Genomic DNA, 22,240 nt, shown 5'->3' with positions numbered 1-22,240 from the left:
CACAGCCTTAGGGTTAGGAGTCAGACTCTCTAACCATTAGGTCATGACTAAGAGTTAAGAGATATCTAGAATTTATTCTGCCTATTTTCTTCTGGCTGATTCACCATAATGAGGTTTATATTTTGGACACGTGATGTCAGGATTATAAAAGTACTAATCAGGGTTAGCCCTGTGCTTTTGTCAGCTCCTTTTTTACACCAACCACAGAAACTAAAGTTATATTTACTCACTACAGCCTCTTTGTGCCTGAGTCACATGCAAACTCAAATAGACTTTTTATCACTGTATGTACATTGGTTTAGTTTATAGGTTAACAATGAGTAGTTCTACCTCAGTTCTTTTTTAATGGTACCACAAAAATACCTATAAAGCCTGTCTTTTGCTTTGTAAAATGTGTCCTCTACCTTGTCCTTCAGTGGAAAGGGTCCAGTACCATGACTGCCTGGATATAAACAGGTTAGTGGACTATTCCCAGCACAGCAGTAACCACAATTTCTCACATTGTTTTTCATGTTTATACAGTTCAAATATTTTATAAATGGAAAAAGATGACAAATGTAATCTGAGCTTGCTGAGCTTCACCAACAAACTCTATAAACTCACCCAATGGTCCATACAGACTGTAAACTGGCCGGTGTTATATTATGTATCTGTCTTATTGCGGACAATACGGCGTATTGTATAGACTGTCTGAACTGTCTCATGTTTTTTCACATGTCTTTTCTCTTTTGTTTGTACTAGATTGCACTATGAACCTTATGTTGCTAGGTTAAATTACTTTTTTTTACTAAATTACTTTCTAGAAACATTAAGTAATCTAAACTTATATAGAATTAGTTATAAAGAAATAGTTAATTTTCTACAGTTTAATGATATTAAAATTTTTTCTTTGTTTTTTCCTTTTTCCCCATGGGATTTAAGAGCCATACTTGTTAATCCAGGAACACCTGCAAATCAGACATAACATGATGTGAGTGTAACACTTGTTAACTGACTCAGAGTCTTAGTAAATATAAAGTGAAGGGCAAGCCAGTGTTAATACCACCTGTAAACCCTCTTAGATGTGTCAAGTTTATGTCGTCCATATGTGTCAAGTTTATGTCGTCCAAACTGTGAATGGACTTCTTATAGTGTTTTTCTTTCTTCCTTTACCTATTATTAAGAGAGATTCATACTGTATTGAATCTGTTTCATATTGGGAACATAGATAGAAAACTGTTGAAATCTGATCTGATTCATATGCTGCCTTGTCCATGATAATGTTTAACTGTGGCAATATAATCAGAAAAATTATGAAAACTAAAATTTTGGATAATAATTTACACAAAGCAGTTAGTCAGTTTGCCATTTAAAATGGGTAATTATTCTTTTCCTCTCGTCCCTTTTTGACACTCTCATCTTCTCTGCTCTCTACTCCATATAACCGTGACATATTTCATTTTTACAACCCTGTAAAACTGAATCTTGTCATCAATACTGTTTAAATTAAATTTATAGTAGACACATTAACCAGCTAATAAAATACAGTTTTAGTACTAATAAATATGCATCTCTCTCTCTCTCTCTCTCTCTCTCTCTCTCTCTCTCTCTCTCTCTCTCTCTCTCTCTCTCTCTCTCTCTCTCTCTCTCTCTCAAATGCAAAAAAATAGAAAAAGAGGTCATTTGTCCTAATATTGTGACATGGAACTGTAAATACATTAAATATTATTACTAAATATTTCTACTCGTTCTTTTTATCATTACCTCACATGTCGACTGAAATTCTGTTCATTTTTACAGCAGCAAGTACACTAAACAAAAACCACTTGACCTTTGAAAAAAAAAAACCCTCAGGGACTAGTTCCAAGCCTCTCAATCCCAAAGTGCAAGGACTGTTCTTGATTTAAATTGGAGACCATTGAGGGCAATAGGAACCCACTCAGCACTTACTTAGCCAATTCATTCAATGCCAACCCACACATAACACCCCCCACTGTATATACACCTATAGACACAAAAAAAAGAGACTCATACAGAGCCATATGCCCATACCTACTCACTTCCTCTATGCCCTTCCTCCATTCTTCATCTCCTTGGTTCTGGCCCACCCACTCAAACCGCCAAATGTCTGGGTGGAGAAGAGACATTCTGTTACACTCAGTCTGGGGAAAATAAGCTTGTAAATGAGAGCGTTGAGGTCAGCAATTAAGCAAAATCCCACTCAGACCTCTGCCTTCTGCTTGAGTAGGGAACTTTAGTCTTAAAAATGAAATTGTTGTGTTGAAATGTCTACGAAATATAATAAAATCATTGTCGCATTGTGAGTGGAAGTGAGAAGCGATGGTTCTACCTGCTTTCACTGCAGGCACAAGAGATGGAGTACCTGATTCCTTGTGGCCACGGATATTGGGTTTCTCTCAGCATCGAGGACAGATGCACTGGCTTTCTCCAGACATGAACAAAGAAAAATTCCCAGTCTGATGGATCCCAGCTGTAGAAGCATCAGCCATCCTCAAATAGGAAAAGGGTATGGATTTAAATGAGATAAGGTGTGTACCTTTCCTTTACTAGACCTTAATCTCCACCACATCCTGTAGGGTTTGCCAAGTAAAGCCACAGCACCTAATACCACAGTAATATCCCTTCACGTGAATCTTTTTTCTATCCCATAAAATATTTGAAATTGACCTTCTGTATAGCAGTTCCATAACATCAAATAAAAACGCTCTCTTAAATGGAAAGATATATGAGGATGAGATATACATGAGATATAAATATATATGTGTGTGAATGATATATTCACACACATTGGGATGTGCCCACATGCCTAAGGGATCGGCTATTATTTTTAACTTATACAGCCAAAATGACAATAAGAGATTTCTCTATAAACATTTTCACTGCAGAAGACAGACCAAGCCCAGTATGCAGTATTAATGAACACGTACCCTGCACACTGTGAGTCATTTTCTCTCTTGTAATAAAAAATAGATGGCAAAATAAAGTGAAAAACCACACAGCTATGAATAAATTACTCGGGGCAATGTGCTCTCCTGCATGTGATAGGGTGCAGGTCCCACCTTTCCCAGAGTTCAAGTGGAATTATAGTGCAAGTTAACCCACTGAGTCACTTATTCAAAAAGCCATGATTTTGACCTTTGCCACATCAGTACAGGACATTCAGAAGTTCAAAATCTGACTGCAATTACATTCAGGAATTTTACAGAGTATGAAATACATGTTGATGTGATCTTCCAGTCTCCATGTGTAACAGAATATAGCTCAACAAGTGTATCTATTTAGTATAAGATTATATTTTACCAATATAATAATATATAATAATAATCTGTGTATTATTATCTTCTCCTATATACAATCTTTGATTACTTTCTCTGCTTTTTTTATCTGTATTGCACTGATATAAGAAAAAATACCTGAGGATGTTTGCATATCAACCACATGGCACACACAACTGAAATATTGTATAGTATATTGAATGTGTGCATATAGAAAAGCATCCATTTTTATTGCAAAACTATAATTATGATAAAAAGAATAAAATGTTAATGACTATGTTCTAGTGCTTATAACTACATGCTGCAGAGGAGCATGCAAACTATAGTACATGTATCTAAGTACAGCTATTTCTATATTAAGTAGCACTGATGCATGTTTGTTTACTTGTACTTGTACACTTACAGACTTGAGATAATTAATACGAGTAGTAATATTAACAACCACAACAACCATAGTAATAATCATAATAATAATAATCGTCTGTGTAGATATTTTAAATTAAATTGTAGTGATGTTAAAAGCTGTCGTCCCCCAAATATGGTTTTAAAATGCACTTGTCAGGTAGCAGATTACATGTTACAATGCAACTGTTGCTCAATATTAAGGTCTATTACTTCATGGTCTCTTCTCCACTTCTCTTAGACCTTGGATCATATATATTATGAATCCAAGCATGAGTTCCAAGAGAACTTGCGGGATCATGTAAGACAGTAGGAAATAGCATTGCAACTGAACATTAGCCACTACCCAGCATGTAAGCTAACACCTTCAAAAGTAGACATAACAATAAACTTTACCAAAGCCAAAACGCATGTGCTTAAACCTTCCCCCCACTTCCACTTAAGTGAAAGTGCCCACAGGGATGAATGATGGGCGTTACAAACACTCTTCTGTCTCATTTACTGCTATAAACTGACATCGTTCTACACAGCCTCATGGAACAGAAACTTTTTCTACCTCAGATTAGTGAATATGTCTAGTAGCCTGTTTAAATCAGTCAATGGTGAAGAAATGATTCTTCCAAAAAATTCACACAGTTACCTCTTTATGCATTTGCCTGAATAGAACTACATTGATAAATCAAGTTGATGCTAATTATACAAAATTCAAAGAAAGAATGCTGAGTAAAGGTAAATAAGATATGATTACTATTTGGCAGGAACTGATTCAAGCCTGGCCATCTCAATAAATTCCTTTTAAGCTGCATGGAGGAAAACTGCCTGTAAACTTTGATCACAAGTTGGACATGGTTGATGTTGGATATGTGCCATACACTGTTAGATGTGAATGCAGGCTCTATGGTTCCATATGTTAAATGACATGAATAATCCTTAGTTACATGACTAGTGGCATATTTTTTTTTTTTTTTTTTGGCTGGGGAGAGAACGATTGTTTATAGCTGCTGATGTTCCCCAACTTCTCTTTGTCAAGAAAGTTTTACTTCTTAATATTACATAGCACTGATACTGGAGACTCCTTTCATAGATGCTAATAAAAGTCTCCTTGCCTGTGTTCATGGCTTTTCATAAATGTGTTCTACATTAAATCTTCTTTAACAAATAAACATTAAATAAAGGAAACCCTCTGTTGTATAAACTATACCTTTCTTACAGAGGAACAAATCTATTATATATTGGGCCTATTTTTTTCTAGTCGTTCTCTAGATACAGAGCTGAGTAGTTTCAGCTTTGTATAGTTTAGCATTTCCCCTACCTCAACATACATGATTAAACTCTTGAAACTTTATTAGGTAAAAAGGGTAGAGACAGCACAAAATACAAACAGTGCTTTGGCAGTGTTGGACTGAAAAAGAAGAAAACTCGACATAAGATTGATTTTCACCAGGTGTTGGCATAAATCATTGGATCCCAAGCAGGCAAACAGTATTGTTCCATAGCAATTACTTTCTAATAAGATGAAGATGTAGTAGATAGAGATCTATAATCTGGAAACATGGGAAACATGTTTTGTTTGTGTTTATGCATTTTGATGCTTTCTAAATGTACAATGTGGATGTAAGACAGGAGTAATTATGCCTTCTTATCCATAGCCCCCAGTCAGGTTAAAAGAAGAGTGAAGGTTAGTAGCTAAAATCAATAATGCACAATGGGCCGGGTGATTCTGAAGATGAATAACAAGTCAAACACTAAACAAAGAAGCCCTTATCAGAGGCTAAACAGGAGTAAAGCATTAATGCCATCCCTTCTATCAAAGGCATACAGTACATAGACTAAACAGAATAAAATAAAAGCATATATTAAAATAAACGATGTTGGAAGTTTACATAAGTACATTAAATTACAAGGGTGATGTGTAACAGATTTTAATTTGAAATCAGTGTGACCTAAAATGGAAGGTGTTTTTTTATTATTAGTAGTAAAAAAGTAATGAATGTAATGAACTTAATACCTACCAAAGATATTTTCTAATGAATTGATTTGATTCAAGATTCATGAGTTATTTTTCATATGATAGGGAAGCAGTAACTTACGCAATACAATAAAATTCTTACTGTGTGACTCCACCAGCATCATCTGACATAATTATTTATTTCTATTTCACAAAATATAAACTGGCTCAGAATGAGACAGCTACTTACCACAACAGGTCTTTCTTAAAGCTTCTTTATGTCAGACTGCTTGCTCACACATACATAAAAAATAAACCCTCCAATGAGTATAAATATTTGTTGCATCCTGTATTGCTCCAGACTTGCTCCAGCATGACAGAGCACATGTGCATAGTGCATGAAGACATGGATAGAGACATAAGATCATGTGGAGGAACTTGTGTAGCATGGACAGGCCGTGCCCTCATCTCTGTTGGGATGAACTGATATATGGACACACCAGGCCTTTTCACCTGGCAGCAGTGCCTGACCTCATTAATGCTTTTGTGGCTGAATGTGCAATCCCCATAGACACACTTAATAATCTAGTGGAATATCTACCCAGAAAACCGAAGGCGTTTATGCAACAAAGGAAACAAACAAGTGCTGAGAATTATTAAACAAGGAATAATTGCCTGTCTTCAGATCTGTTCTGATCAAATGTAGTTAGAGGAACTGATCAATCACATGGTGACTTTAATGACTTTAGCATTATCAGTGAGAGAAATGTGAAAATGCAGTGATAACCCTTTACTTCCCTGCTAATAAAAGTGTGTGAACAAAACTAGTATTCAATCAGGGCGGTCATTAGGAAGTTGATGGATGAGTAAGAGGAGAGTAATGAAAGTTAACAGACAGAAAGAAGAAAGTGAATCAAAATAAATGCTAACTGAAAGTGATTGTGTTTGTGGAGGCAGTGCTGAGTTATGGATAAGTACAGCTGGGCAGCCTTTTGGCACATTCTCTGAGAGAGAGAGAGAGAGAGAGAGAGAGAGAGAGAGAGAGAGAGAGAGAGAGCATGGAAAGTCATTGGGGGTTGGGGTAGAGTTCTACTGGGCTTCTTCTGTTTTCACATTTTCTCCATTCTTTTGAGAGAATAAAAATAGTCAGAAATGCTTTACAGCTGCTTTGCAGTCTCAGACCAATCCAAATCATATGCCATATTACACACATAGGCACCGTGTCTACATTATTTGATGCCAACATTTCTATACTGACTGCATTATTGTAGAAGCAAGCAGTCAAATTAATTCCACACAGCTTTATTAAAGACAGAGAACATTCTCTCTGAAAGACTGCTGATTTGCTCTGATCCGTATCATTCTCCCCCTTTCCTATAGGCTTTGTGTCAGTATTGCTAATACACACATCCTGTTCCTTTCAGCACTTCTATCCCACCTCGCTGTGCCTTTAGGCAGACTGCTCAAACAGATACCACCAATTCCCCGCTAATCAGACTGGAGGAAAATGCACCTTGCTTTAATTTACTGCTTGATGAGGGCAGATATGTGCCTCAGCATGCCTTTGAGCCGAGTCGGACCAGGTGTCGACTCACGCACAGAAATATGGCAAAAGAGTGAGAGGGAGGAGAAAGATTTTATCTTTGTGGATACATCCTGGTGAAAATAGTAGCTTCATCTCAAGTTCTTATATGCTTATAGGAGATATGCATACTTGCACAAAGAAAGGGAGCAAAATATTTAGCTTTAACAGCTATTAGTCCATCTGTGTACAAATCAGAGCAAAATTGTTTTTGGTTAGGTTTGTTCTCAGACAGCAAAAATGATGATTTAGAGGGAGAGTATGACTAGAAATACACTTCCATTATTAAATTATTAAATAATTTTAAATAAAATATTATTAAATATATTTATATAAACCATTATTCATTCATTTTTGAGAAATAACCTTTTTCAAGTGTTCTTAGAAATCACAGAAATCAGACATCTGTGCTGTAATATTGATAGATCATTATATAAAGAAAAACATTTTGTGTAAAACAGCCATTGATTAGTTTCTCTTTTTGCTTGGTTCAGATATTCATCACACATCATTTCTACAGCATTGCAACTCTGTCCTGTTGCTCAATTTGCATGTCATGGGTCAGTTTAACACTTCACTGCTACAAAAAATAGTCACCCACAATGCAAATTACATTTTGGGTTGACATCTTGAGGTTGGGGCGACATAGGGTCAAACCACTTTCTCACTGCAATCAAACCACAACGGTGTTTGGCTGGAACCGTTCAGTGACCATTCACTTCGATGTTCCTAGACCAGTTGTTGGTTCTGTACCCATGTGATTCGTGTAACCACACTTTCTCAAACAAACAGCAATGAGTTCAATGGACTAAACATGAATGCACTAAAGTGTTTGTACACGGCAATTGAACCAAAACAAGCGTTGATGAGATGATCTGAGTGAATTGGTCTCGATTTAGTTCCAGGTAATCTTTAGAGTTGTTTCATTGCAATGAGAAAATGATTCGTGTTCTCTATGCTTCGTGTTCTCTATGCTTGGGTGATTTTTGTGATTTCAACACACGCTTGCCAAAGGTTTATTTACCTTCTTTCTTTGTTGCATTTCTGACCAATGACCGAATGTGTTGTGTTTTACAAGCACGTCTACAGCTTTGTATACCTTTAAGCCATCATTTTGGTTCATGTAATAATTTGCAGTATGAATCAAAAACAAATCAAGCAGCCAATGAGACAATTCTATCATTTCACATGGTCTAGTAGTGTAAAAGCACCATCAAAGGCTGCACTTTGTTGGACATTTTTACATGGAGATTTGGAATCGTCATGTTAAATGATATAGATCTTTGTCAGCCCACTTAACCTGAGTAAGCTAGCAGCTGTGATCCCACTTGCATTTTTACCTGGAAAGCAAATCAACCAAATAGTATGGAAGACTGACTGACTACACAGGACAAAGCTTCAGAATTCATTCTCAAAGCAAAACAATAACATCTAGAGAATGGAGGAGCGATCAGCATGTGACACATATATAACTATCCTGGCTCATGCCTGACTGCCAAAAGCCCTCTTAACCAGAAGGGTAAGAGTGCTAACACACACACACATACACATCTCTCTGATTACAATGTTGATAAGTAGAAACACTTTCTCCATGGATAGAGGCTCAGTGGAAGAGAGGAATGCAGTGAGAGAATAAGACAGCTTCCGTTGGCGCTTCTCATCAGGGCCAGAGACTCGCTCACACACACTGAGCTGTCCCTTTGATACCCAACCAGAAGCTCATGCCACATTACGTAGTGTAGCGTTGGTGTTGCCAGCATGTGCTCCGGTGCCAGTCTGAGAAAAGACTTATTCATTGTGAGAGAGAACTTTCCCAACAAAACTGTCAATCTTCCATGTCCAGAGGCTCCATGGAGTCTTGTGCAATCATGTAATAGCTAAACGTTACTTTTGAACATATACTTTACTTAGTACATGTATAAAGTGTACTGTAAGTGCACAATTATTGCTATTTATACTACATATTGTCCATTCACAATACTTGCTTAAGACTGAATTGAAAAAAAAAACAACAACTCTAAAATACATTGTATATATTATTAGTACACAAATAATTTACATATTCACTATAAGCCATATAACATATTTCACACAGAAAGTAACCATCGCAGTGATGGTGAAGTGGAAAACTACAGAGCGTCAGCAGAAGGTCTGAACATTAAGCATCCCTTTCAGTATATATGTTTGATAACATGCAGGCAAAGGATTTATGGAATCACAACTAATTAACCCTGGAAGATTTCACAATATCTCTAAGGTAAGAAAGAAGCAAGGAGTCATTTGAAAAGAGTTGCAGGATGACCTGAAATCAGCAGGAACAACAATATACATAAGCAAATAAGCAAGATAAATAAGCAGTGAACCCTGTTTCTACACCCTACTCGAAGCTCATCTGATTATAAAACCAACACCAAGATGCATGTCTAAATCAATTTAGAGAAAACAGACCTCTTTTTAGAAAATATCTACTGGATGAAGAAAAAAAAATAACATATAATTCCATGAACACCATGAACTGATAGTGAAGTACAGAGGTGGAATTGGCTGCTTCTGAATACAGTAGTTGGGCATTACACATCAATGGAAACATGAATGGAGCGATGTACAAGGACGTACTGTATTATAGGAGACTTTTATCTCATTGGCTGAGAAATGAAATCTTTGAAAAGATATTTTCAAATCTATGAAAGACATTTCAACAAACATCTCCAAACATTCATTCATTCATTTTCTACCGCTTATCCGAACTACCTCGGGTCACGGGAAGCCTGTGCCTATCTCAGGCGTCATTGGGCATTAAGGCAGGATACACCCTGGACGGAATATCTCCAAACATATTGCCCAAATTATCCATTTTTTATTTTTAAAAGCGAAAAAAAAAAACAGTATTTTTCAGGTGAAACTGTAATCAATCACCTGACTTTATTTAAGACAGTGGGGCCTTGGCAACCTCCGGGAATTGAAAATTATTTGCCAAGAGGAATGAACCACACTGCTGCTAAAAGCTAATTACTTGTTCCTGTATATATCTGGAAGCTGCAATTGCCATCAACACAGTTGCAGCAATGTACTAATGTGGTGTCTAAACAAAATGAGTACAAAGTCAGAATACATTGTGTGTGTGTGCGTGTGTAAATGTGAAGTGGATAGTGCACTAGAAGTATATTAAGTAACATAAATTATTGTCACAATACTTATGTCCATTACCTGTAGTAGTCTAAACTACATACTGTCTTGACGGTACACTTTACATTGAACATCTATCTACTTCTTTATATATGAAATAAAAATGGCCAAGGATGAAGAAATTTTCTCAGAGACATGAGAAGCTGCCTTATCTTTAGAAATACTTTATAGTTCATAAAACTTTGTAGGAATCCAATGCTTTGACAGTGTTATCTGTGAAGCATTTAAAGTTAGGTTACAATTTTTACATTTAGGTTATGACGAAGAAATTCATCAATTTCAAAAACCATTCAGACTATAAATAATGTCCTTCTGGAACTGAATGTGTTCTGTGTGGGGAAAATTCAGCTCTATCTTTCTTCTACAATTATTGTTTAAAATCATGTTTAAATGTTTTTTGATATCATATTGTATATCATATCATGTTTACTCACAGTAGGCTTAACTAATAATTTACTTGACACCTGCTGTACTTTAAATATTAACTAAGGTTAATTTAATGAATTATAAAAAGCATTCACTTGCTATCTCTTTCTCACGCCATTTCGGCTTTAAGTAGTTGGAACGTCATTCGAATGCTGGCAGTATTGTGTGTGTGTTTGTGTGATGGACTGAAGAAGGACTCTAAAAGTGGCTGTCTCTGGACTGGCTGATCTCCCATAGTTACAAAACATCCTCAACACCCAAGGGCTCCAACCCCAGCCCACTGTGCTAGAAGCGAGGGGCACACACTCCTCACAGAGAGGCCAGCTTAATGTGATCACTCTCAAATGAAGAGGATTTGAAAAGCACCTCAAAAGCATCCACACAAATATCTAACAATCTACATAGTCCAATCTAGCCAGTAACATTCATGGGTGATTGGCTGAACTTCATCAACGTCACACACAGGTAGTATTTAACGCGGTTTCAAATGGCTTGTTAGCAATTGTGTGATAAAACAGCTCAGACAAGCCGTCCTCTTTTCCTAATTGCTAAAAGGCAAGATATACTCTGCTGTGGTGTTGAATAATGCATTGGTGAGATTGTGTTCCTGTTTGAGTGTTGTGTGTAGTGCTCTTGTTTGCTCCAGGCTAATGAATTTCACTGGGAGAGGAGCGTCTTTGCCTGGAAAGAAATGGGTCATGGTGCACTTCTATTGTCTTAAAGTCTCACTATGAAAAGAGGATGAACTGAACATGAACACCACTGAGTATTTAAGTAATGTAGCAACTCCAGCATAAACTTTTTTCTGTACTCTTCAACTTTTTATTGCTTTTTTTTGTTACATTATGAACACATTATGAATTCTAATGGACCTCATTTGGTCAAGTGAGTTTTTTTATCTACATTTCAGATAAAAAAAAGAACACTGTCTTAAAATAAAAAATATAATTTATTTTCTATTAAAGAAATAACATATAATCCTTTCTCACAGTTTAAGTTTCACTCTATGGTAATTTTGAATAAGACAGAAGGAAGCATGCTGGAATTGTTCTCCTAACAAGGACGTCTGACATGTCGATTTTCTTATCTAAATTAAAATGTACATTCATTGCGCTTATCTTAATTAGCCTTCGCAACGTTCGGCACGTTTAAGTAACGACGTTTTCTTAATGAACTCAGAGTTTGGTTAATTAAGACGTGTCCTTTGTTTCTAAAAGACCGATTTTTGACGTGCACACAGTTTCAGAAATGATTAGCTTTTAAAAATGAATGAGACGTGTAAATTTTTATTATCTAATCGTTCATTTAACTTTGAGCCAACCTCCTCTTGGGTAATTCTGCTTGGGTAAGTCAGCTGCAGAGTGCACTGGGGGAAAGTCGGGTCATTCAGGGTGAGAGCAGACACTGAAACACCCCCAGGCCTCAGCCCATGACCTGAGCTTTAAAAGCCGCTCAACCCAGCCTGACCTTCTCCACACAGCACAGAGGTGGAGGTGGACCTTTGATTGCCGGAACCAACACTCTCTCCACACTGAGTGCACCCAGCCAAAGGACAATCTGATCCTTATACACAGTTCGCAAACAAAGAAGCTACAACAGACATGGAGCAAATGCGTCATGGACATGTGACATAACACTTATGTCCAGTATAATAATCATGCTTCATACATAGCTACATAAATATTACTTATTTAAATGATTCAGATGATCTAGCATTGCCTGTGGTTAGAATTGGCAGAGAATTGGGTAACTCTGGATTTTTGATAACTCTTACACATCAATTCAATGTTAAAGTATTCTGCATTAACCCAGGTATAAGGTAGGCTGCGTAGTTTATATATTTTACATACTATATTTTTATGATTTCTTCCTTTTTTCAATTTCTATTTTTTTTTTGTTGTTGTTGTTTCATTTAATCCCATCTTTAATTCTTATTTCAGTCTAGCCTTGGTATTTGTATTTGTATTTGTATTTGTTCTTCAATTTCTATTTAATCTCATTATCATATGCTTTATTATGCTTTTATTTACTCTTATTTTAAATCTAAGATTCCTATGATTTATTGTTATCTCATAGTTGATTTTCTCAAGTTGCTTCTTACATATTAAATATTATCATTATTGCTGCTCATAGTATGTCACTACCTGCTTCTTCGTATTAATTCTAAGTTATATAGTTATAGCTAATTATTTGTTATTGCCATGTTATTACAATTATTCCAGGTCATTTTATCATGTTTCTGTCTCAGGTGACATTTTTAATTATCATACACCTCTTTATTATGATATAATGTATTATATGCTGAGTGAATCTGTAAGAGTGTTGAGGTCAGTGTGGTGATTCAGAGCCGTGGGCTAAAGCAACACTCAGGTTAGCTCACTTTTAAGCAGAAGTCATTTATTCAGGCAGATTGTCGAGGTAAATTTGAAACCTTAGACAGGGTTCTCTCATGATGACCTTGTTGATAAAATTAGGCTTAAGGGCTTCCTTGTAGAAACAATGTGCTTAAAATTCCATACATCAGAGCAAATAAGGAAAGGAAGCCTGTGACACAAGGTGACCGATTACAGAAACAGGTCTTAAGAGCTCATATTACACTGAAAAGAGAATTACAGCACAGTGCTGGATGGCAAATTCTCTTAATTCCACATAAATCATCCCAAAGCCACCACTTTTTATCATTTTGTCACAATTTTACCTTTGGAAGTAAAAAATGTATATTGTAAGAGATGCAATGTTCTGTTGCTGTTGGAGCGTTCTGGTGCATTAACTACAGTGAATACACTTTTGTGATTATAAATAAGGGCTGACGGCACGTCAGTGAGCACGCAGGCAAGCCTGTATAATGTCTGACCGCTAACACAAACAAATGATTGAAATATCTGGCTGTCAACAAGCATTTCAAAGCAATTTTCCTTCCTGACAGAAGCCACATTAGTCGTTAGCTTCTTGCTCAGCCACAGAACACAGAGGCGTCTGCGGAACGGGAAACTGGTAGCACATTTTCTGCTACAATCCAGAGCGCTTTTCCTGTCAAGCTTCAATTATCCATGTGTCCAACTACTATGTGCCATTTAGGAAAAGTGGAGACAATTACCTGAAATAGCTTAAGTGACTCCATGCGTACGACACTCATAAACAATATTAATAAAACTGCAGGTTTAAGTCTTTCTGAATTACAGTATACCAGAATTTTTAGCTAGACTTGAAAATTGCACGCTTTCTGGCATTTCACAAAACGCTATGAAATCAATTCAAAGTAAGTGAAAACAAAAAGAAGTGTTAGAGAAATGCTTACATTAGAGCGAATATTATGACAGGGTTCAGAACAGACATTTTCTTTCTTTTTGGAGTGCTGTACAACTCCCATTAGGACAACTGAAAACTGCTGTGCCTGTCTCTCAGATTAGCGCACAACCTCCATCCTGTCAAAGCAGCTGCACTGTACTGTATGTGGGTTTCGTGTTTACAATAAGACAGAAAGAGAGATATTAGGAGAGCTGGAGAGACAGTGTTGAAAGGGACCTGTCGGTCAAACTGAGCGATGACACAGACTATGATGTTAACATACTAATATGTGGTGAGGGATCTGAGATCTCATGGATGCACCGTATACCTGCTCACAACATAGTGCTGTTGACTTCTTGATTCTTTGACAGAAGGTGTTGTTCTATAACTGTAGGCTATATTTCAAATCTCAGGAATATAATAATAATACAATTTTAATGCACTGTTATCTGTTTTATCAGTATCTTGGTATTCTGTTCTGTGTTGTTTTATGTAGCTGTATGTTGTTTTATGTAGCACCATGGTCCTGGAGGAACGTTGTTTCATTCATTATGTACTGTACTTCACCAGCTATATATGGTTGAAATGACAATAAAAGCTTCTTGTCTTGACTCTTGACTTGACTTGACTTATCATTTCTGTAGGGGCAACCCACACACATCCACATCTAACATTAATAATAAATGTTTTACCATAAAAACATAAATAAGTCCTTGATTCATTGATTTTATTAAGATTTAAATAGATTTTGTGGTGTGAGTGTACATGCGATTGTGCCCTGTAATAGGCTGGTACTCTGTCCAAAGTGTCCCCTGCCTTGTGACCCATGTGGAAGAAAAGACAATTGGGTGGATCAATGGATGGATTAATCGATTGAAACCATGGACAATTCTTCAGGAGAAATGACTACAGCTGGTAAAATGGCATGTTTTTTTGTTTTATTAACTTCAAAATTCTGAAAAAGAGGATGGTGAGGGAACAGCTACTTCTAGTTGATATGATTAAAGCAATTACATGACTTTAGTTGTATCACAACATGAAATGTAACTATAAACAGCAAAGAGGATGACATGACTATGTCTTAATGAATCAAAACTGACAATGGGCCACATCATACCATCTTGACCTTGATGATTTTACTATATCAGCACACCTTGTTGTGTTTTATTCCATACTTCTAGATGTTTTCGAATGAGCCTAGAAGCATGGAACAAGATTACAAATTCTTTGGGCAATTAATTCATTAAACGTGAATTTTAGTTAAGTCAGGCTCATGATACAGTATGTTCTCTTGAGTATCACATCTAGACACCTAGAGAAGGTATAGCCTGACTTGATCTATTCACACGATTCCTCATCAAAATCTTTAAACCAGATGACAGCTGAGTGTGTGACTGTTTAAATAACATGTTTCTCATAGTCTGATATGAAAGCCTGGGCCTCTTTTCCTCAAAGTGATCAAATTTTACAAGGGCCTCAAGGAGTACTAACTAATATAAACCACTCCTGGATTCAATAGCATGTGTTCGTAATGCAGTAAATGAAAGGTTCAGCATTGCATCATAAAGCAACACACTCACACTCATGAGCAATGACACAATATACAGATGTCAGAGAACATGGCAAAAAAAAAAAGGCACAGGAAATATGTTATTTTTTTCATCTGAAAAAAAAAAGACACAATGGAAATACACAAAAGGAACTATGCTTGTAATTTGCTGGTGCTCTGTTTAGAGATCACCCTATTCTTGCGAAATGGCAATTTTTTCCGTGGACAGAAATGACACTGACTACACTGACCCATGTAGAAAGGGTGTGATATCAAATGGGTGACATTGCTGCTGAAATGTTAGTGTATATGCATTACAGTCTGATCATAGAGGAAATGCAAAACAATATCCAGATTTAAGAAACTGTGGCCAGAGGTGGGAATTAATAAAGAAAAGGTAGTTTGTTACTGTACTTACATCTGTTTTTAAGTAATTGTCTACTTCGCTTGAGTTGTTATTTTACTCAATACTTATTACAATTATTACATGTCTGATCATTACATTAAAACAACACTACATTTACTCTATGATATTGTATAATCATATATTTCAAAGTCATTAGCACCAGGCAGCTTTAATGAGTTGATCTAAATTGCTACTAACTTTAATCTTTAACATTTGACAAGACCTATACCCATCACTGTTACATACATTTATTTATTTATTTATTTATTTACTTACTTACTTACTTACTTACTTACTTACTTACTTACTTACTTACTTACTTTAAAGCAGTTTTTTGTGATAGCTAGCTAGCAACATTCAGATTTTCTGGTAGGTATCATCAGAATTATTCTAATGCTAGCTAACATTTGAGAGATTCGAGTATATGTTAGATTAGAGATTAGATTAGATATTTTAGATAAAGTGTTTTTTTAATCCTTAGCAAATGTTTTCCAAATTAAATGATTATATAACAAAACAAAGAAAACATAAACAGCTATTTTTTTCTTCTGTGAGTTTTTTTTTTTTATAAACGTAACATAATTTTTTTCATTCCTCAAATCTGTTTAAACTATTTTGACAAGTTCAAAATTTCACTTTTACTGTGAATAACTTTACCTTTGAGTAATTTTGCCTGTGACATCTGCCTGTGTCTTACTTTTAGTTATTTCATCATGCATTTATGCGTCATTCATCATTTAGTCATGGAGTTCATGTAGATTCAAAGGTAGACTAGAAACATTTTTTATATGTAATTACGTCCAACAAATATGAGCCATTTACAGATGACAGAACTGTAAGCTGTAATTCAAGTAGCCTGCTTATTCTAACTTTAACCCTCCTGGAGAGTGATGGAGTGTTGGCCAAGTATGGGGCAGTCATGGGCCCATGCCAGTATGTTAGAGTGGGAAAAGTCTCTGGAGAGGAGTTCAGATAGATTAGCCTAACAAATACCTACTTAAACACTGGAATCCTTTCCAAGCTCAAGAGGAAGCTGGAAGTGGCATGTGAGTGTGTCCAAAACTTCATGTACACAAAAGTAACCTATTCAGAACCTATTGCTATAATTTGTAGATTAAAATTCTATGTGTGTGAAATTGAAAAAGACCTCTGTATATAATCTGTGGACAGACAATGATTAAAGATTTGGAACAAATATTAGACAATTTGACCAGGGTCTAATTTTAAGAGACCACAAGTTGATACTATGGCTACGTTTCTATACCATTTTCACACATTTAAATGGTAAAGCACGTAATACAGAAATAAGGAGCAAAATACAGTTCTACATGCCATTTGCAAACTTTAAAATATAATGGACTACTTTACTGAATTGGGCTTGTCCTGACTCTGATAATCTCAAAAATACATTGATCGCATCTTTATAGCGATACATGTTATATAGTGAAGTCGATTGTTGTTGAAAACTGATACAGCCCCCTTGAATCGGCACCAGAGTAACAAGCAATGGTACAGTGTTGTGCCTTTTATATTGTCTGTTAGCTTTGGATTGCATGTCCAGACTGATGTCCATAACACTTGTGTCTGATTCATAACGAATAAGTGATCTTTGTAAACACTGTAGACAATGGTATTGTCTTCACTTTGTATATAATACACCAACAGTTACAAAGCATAATATGAAATTTCATCGGCTCACATAATATTAAGAGATAGGGAGTGTGTTGATTAGTAGTAAGCAACGTGGATATAACAACTTAACTAAAGCTGGTTAATGGTTAATCCTCTGCCAAGTGCTTCTAAACTAGGTTTTGTTTGTTGCTTTTGAAGCTAACAAAATACCTGGTTTCGGTTCGGTTCCTGCTCAATATGTGCAGTCCAAAACAATGATACCATGGATTTGGACTGGATTAAAATGATATTTAGAGGGATTATAGCTTCACAGTTACAATAAGTTTATCAATTACAATGGCATAGCTAATAAGCTTTTTTGCAAATTCTACATGTCAACAGAATCCCAGAACAACTTTATATTTTAGCAATTTAGTAGAAATTTAAAATAAATTTCCAATTAAAACATTAAACCAAGTGACAACAACTGAAATGCATTAAACCACTTGGAAATGCTTGGTTAATTCGTTTTAACCAAGCACAAAAGTCATCTCAACCACAAACAGAACACAAAACACTAATACTGAAATGTCTGTAACATCCAGTTCTCAAAGTCTTTGTGAAGTCTCTGAAGCTGGAAACAGTGAAATCCCACGATAGAGGTCAGAAAGACCTGCAATGTGTAGGAGAGCTGCAGAAAGGACATTCGTCAACATTAAGCCCTCAGAAATCAAGGTCGTCTCTGCTTCCTTGGCCCTGAATGAGCCCCTGTCTTTCAGTCCTAATCAGTTAGAAATGCACAGAGGGAATGGCAGAAGAGATTGAAACCATACTGTATCTCATACACACATGCCCACACATCAGCATCTGAACAGCTGGGGGATATCAATTTCTGCCTAATGAGCCAGACTTCACCAAACATCAGCCAAACAGACATTGGCAGACATGAGTGAGAGTGTTCCCTCTCAAACAGTCCCCTGAGAATAAAATGATCAGATATAACAATCTCGCCGCCTGTCAGCAGATACAGCACTCTTTTCAGTAATTACCAGTGAATTTACATAATTAATTAAAAATGCATGGAAAGGTCATGGTGTGCAACTGCATCCTGGGAATCTGAAAATAAAAAGGTTTTCTTTAATTATAATTCTACTAGCATTTGATAAAGATGACATACTGGAACTTTGGTTTTCTTAACAGTATGATGCTAAGTTGAAATTTCCCAATCGATTTTGATTACTTGTTATAAATGGTTAAACTGTTATAAATTTCCAAACACAACTGGAACATCTGGGGTCCTTGAATAAAAGAGCTATAAAAAAGATATTTGATTCCTGTCTTCTCGTAAATTATGTTACATCTGATACATCCAGAAAAAAACATGCTTTTAAATTAAACCCAGCATAAGAAGGACAGATACTGTATAAGATACTAAATATATTAAATCAAAAATCATTTGCCCCTAAGGTCCAAACTACAGAAGCAACAGTGGGCCAATCCAATACTGAATTGAACCTTGAATGTAAAATAGGAATGGCTCAGTTATTTATCACATTACAGATAACTGGCTAATAGAGCAAGCTGTGGTAAATAGAATAATAAATAAAAAAGTCTTAAGCAAGGTTCAATGATTAGACAAATTTAACTCCATTGAGAAAATCTGGACTTTTCCAGAGAAATCAAATAGTCCACAAGTGTGCTGTCACTCATTTGGCATCAACTGAATATCTTTAGTTAAACGTTGTTACTGAGAATACTGCAACAGTCCATTGAAGACAACATAACATTAATATAAAAAAGGAGAAAGAAAGAATATCCATTAAGTTACATTCACTCACAGTTGACAAGCTTGTCATGGGCAGCGGTGGGTCTTCCAACTCAGAAGAGAAATAGCAGGTTTATGTTGCAGCCATATTGATCACTGTGCATAAGGAGCACTCAGTAGTCTACACATTACACCTCGGCTCTGAAACAAAGACATGCAGATGGAAGGATCCTCCTGGTAACCACTCTAATATGAGCACAGAGACTGCAGGTCTCTGGGGTTCATGGTGTTTCTGCTCTACTTGTGTACAAAGTGATGTCACTTATATCTTGCCATCTGGGATTAATACTGCACTGTGTGTAGTATAGTGTGAATTGGTGTTAGGAATCCATAGACGTGTCAGTAACATCCAGTTCAGCAATGTACTGCACACATCTACTCATAATGCTGTGCAAGTTTGTTTACTGATTTCCATTTCTTTTTGAGAACGTTAACATGAAATTGGTACAAATGTTCTAGCCGAATATACGGGATACATTATTGTGATCAGTGCGGTTGGTTGCCGTGTTCTTTTTGCCAGGAGATTCTTAATGCTTTAGCTCAGGGGTCACCAACTGCTGGACCTCGTTTTGGATGTGAACCCAGAAAAGTAATTCAGCAGATCGTTCTGAGCAAGAAAAGAAGTACTGTAGCAAAGCTGCAAATGTAGGAACTGGCCATAGTTCAGCAACTCTAGTTTTCTAAACATGAGCTATTACAGCTTCTGTTGCAGATCCTCAGCAGCTTGTATAATTTCACACATTTGTGACTCTTTTCACTCACTTACATGGATTTTTATTTTATTTGGTCTGATAGTGAACTGATGACATATCTTGTTTGATGGCAATGAAAACATAATGTTTAAATTTGATCGGTTTATCGTCCACGTCGAATACACAACAAATCAGTTTCATGTTCATAGTCTATGTCACTGGTCAGAAGTCAAGTCAAGAGGTTTTTATCATTGTTTCAATCATGTACAGTTGGGACAGTACACAATAAAATAAAACTTGGAACATAGTGCTACATAAAACAGAGAGGTACAAAAAGCAAATCAAAAACCATTTGAAGTGTAATACATTAATCACTTTAAGCATTAAACTGAAATTGTTGTCTTAATTATGACATGCTAGATGTTCCAGACCAACTAATATTATAGTAGTGATTTCTTTATGCATACAAAGGGATAAAATCCATAAAGATCACTCCTTTTATTTTTATAATTTATTTATTATCACTTTATTATTTCTTTATAAAATAGCATTAGCTTTTTTGTTTTGCTGATGACACAAAGCACTAGCAGAACCCATCTTAATAAGGAATTCATAGGAATTTCACCTTTCTCTTATTTTCTTTTCAGGTTTACAGCAATACAATTGTGGAAGACTTAAGATATAACCTCTACATTTGTATTATTGTTATTTTGGTTAGCAATAAACTAAAAAAAGTGGACACACATATGCCCAAACTAGCTGTTTTTCATCATTTGTATTCTAGATTTTCAGAAACATCGGCATGCTAACAAAGTGATTGTGGTAATTGTGATGCGCTACCATTGAATAGGGATTTGTTTTTGTCATAGTTTAGGGAATGTCTTGATCATAATCTCTGTAGCAATATTAAAAATTACTATAATATTACATTTCTTAAGAAACTGAATCACGCATGTTGAAAAAAAATTATAATAAATATAAATTACATTTGAAATGGGTAATATTGACCTTAGAGGAACATAGAAGTTAAGAATATGTTGTGAGTCACACAACAACGTGTGTGTCTGTCTGTGTGTGCGCACACACCACAAACACATGTTTCTTGTTTCTTAAGTCCCTTAACATTAAGTGCGTAAGTAAGCAGTCGTTTGATGTGAGCCAGACTCTGTCACACTTGAGTATTTGTATAATTTCTAAATGCTGAGAAACGTTTTCTAATTTGCATGAAAGACAGACACAAACGGTTGTAGCTCACAAGTGATGTGGAGCTCACTATTCACACACTACTAAACAAAGCACATTTCACTTTTTTTTAATTATAGAACATATGCTGTGTGGCAGGTACGTTCAATTTACTCTGAGAAACATGACTAGTTACTGACACTATGGAATACAGCAGTGTATGTGCCAGCAGACATAAACCATTTCAACACAAGGAACATAAAGCTTCATGTTTAGAGTTACATGCTGAATACACAACCCGAACTCATGCAATGGATGTATTCATCTTTGTTATGAGCAAATGTTTTTCATAGGCAAAGTGAACTCAAATTCCTGCCAGATTTACAGTTTTTAGAAATGCCTATTTTCTTTGTACTGGTGTGTTAATAAATGTTGAAAATGACCAATTTTTTTTTTTTTTGTAAAAATTAAAACCATATATCCAATCCATATAAATTACTAAGCATGTTTAAGGTAATGCTGGTATGCATTAAGTGACACCCAGAAAAATCCTCAAAAACGCTCTTATCGCTCCTCGCACTGCACCTCTCTCCCTCAGAGCTACCAGCAATGTTCGATTGGTCCCACCATCTCTCAGGGTAAGAGGTAGGTATATACAGCAAGACTCATTTCTGTTCTGGCACCAAGATGATGGAATGAACTTCTCCTAAGGGTCCGAACAGCAGAGTCACTTAGAGGAAAGAAGACTTACCTTTTCCCTGAAACCCTTGAACCAGCAATTTTTCCCTTGTTTGTTATGTGTATGTTTAAAAAAAATTAACAATTCTGAAGAGTTATTGGTTGATGGTACAGTATCCTGAGTCAGTAA

General features: G+C 35.9%; 1 long non-coding RNA gene across 1 annotated transcript; it reads right to left on the bottom strand.

Annotated features, from left to right (window-relative positions):
- Positions 1-2,031: 2,031 nt before the first annotated feature.
- Positions 2,032-19,587, bottom strand: LOC132851616 (uncharacterized). Its single transcript, XR_009649048.1, has 3 exons — positions 19,512-19,587; positions 2,363-2,490; positions 2,032-2,107 (listed from the first exon to the last, which is right to left on the bottom strand). It is a non-coding gene; the product is annotated as an uncharacterized LOC132851616 (long non-coding RNA).
- Positions 19,588-22,240: the final 2,653 nt, after the last annotated feature.

The sequence above is a fragment of the Tachysurus vachellii genome, chromosome 9 (assembly GCF_030014155.1).
Source record: "Tachysurus vachellii isolate PV-2020 chromosome 9, HZAU_Pvac_v1, whole genome shotgun sequence".
Taxonomy (NCBI): domain Eukaryota; kingdom Metazoa; phylum Chordata; class Actinopteri; order Siluriformes; family Bagridae; genus Tachysurus; species Tachysurus vachellii.
The sequence above is the reverse complement of the archived record's forward strand: the minus strand, read 5'-3'. Positions and strand labels throughout refer to the sequence as shown.